Genomic DNA, 1,423 nt, shown 5'->3' on the forward strand with positions numbered 1-1,423 from the left:
AATAATCATACCTTTATCCATTTTGCTACCAGCACGACCCTTTCCTGTGTCTGATTTTTCACCAATAAAGACATCAACAGCAGTCATGGTGTATCTTCTGCACCTCAAAACGCTTCAGCATTACACACAAAATTAAACATATTGTAAACGTATCAGGGGCAATGTAGGCAACAGAAAATGATTAAGTACGGTCAGTATTAACCCTTTCAATATGGCAACGCCTATTCTGACATTCCTGCCATACCTAGACGATTTTAGTCGTACATAGCTTGGATACCTTTTGTAATAAAGGGGGTTAGGAACAGCCCACTAACTACGTCGTTAAATTGATTATTTTATTTTGTATTTACTATTTTGTGGTAGGTGGGGACGCTCACCATCCACTCACTCGATGTAGTGCTGGTTTGGGTGTCTGCCCTTTCCTCTCTTCCATCCTTCCTCTCCTGGCTTTCATTCACTCCTTCCTTTCTTCTGCCTACGGGTGACTTTACACTCCCTCTTCTGTCTTTCTTTCCTTCATTCTTTCCTCTTCCTTCTGCCTACGGGTAACTCTACAATGAGTGACTAGCCAAATGGTTTCCTGTACACTAAGAAACTATTTACTAAGCTGGGCGGTAACCATATAACCAAATTATGGCGCCTGGTGGTTTAGTGCGTAATTAAGGTGCTCCAGTCGGGTTCAGGTTGAGCCTGTGTACGTTTATATCCAAGGGGTGGTTGGGGTTTATTGCTCACGTAATGCCACTCAGGGATGAGTGAGGCTCGTCACTCTCATCTTAAATGTCACGACCAACTTGCCTAGCCCCGGGTTCCTACGCTCCTCATGGGGCGACATAGGACTGGACGATGGATGGATGGATATTTATTATTTGCCAGACGATTTCATTCACTTTACGAGGCACTCCTTGTAGCTCAAGGGTTAACGAGACATTACTTTCGAAAATGGACGTGTCCTTTGTTCACAAATGACCTTTATTACTTAACCAAACTGGAATTAGTGTTACAAAGTTTCCGTCCAAACTTAAACCAATCTTTCATTTTGCAAAATAAATGAGGATGAGATGTGAGTAAATCAGGCTTATATAACTGGGGGGGGGGGAGACAAATGAGGATCAGATATGGACAAAACAAGGTTATTAATTATGAAATTAACTTTGTGTTCATGAAGATCTTGCTTTATTAAGAAGCAAACAAAAGTCACTGTTACCAACCGGATATGATATTACATGATCACAGATCCTTTAGTCATCTCGTGGGGAACATATCCATGCGCGTGCCAAGGTTGCCACTCCAGCTGGGCCTTCAAACAACTAAGACCTTCACATCAGTGACGAACTGGAGGCTGCCTGTCTATGCAACTTATTTTAAATGAAAACGCTACAAAAACTAAGCAACAGGAGCTCACAAGTACAACGTAGCCAAC

The sequence above is a fragment of the Coenobita brevimanus genome, chromosome 51, assembly GCF_032717465.1.
Source record: "Coenobita brevimanus isolate Jiangsu-jjx chromosome 51, ASM3271746v2, whole genome shotgun sequence".
In the NCBI taxonomy this organism is placed as follows: Eukaryota; Metazoa; Arthropoda; class Malacostraca; order Decapoda; family Coenobitidae; genus Coenobita; species Coenobita brevimanus.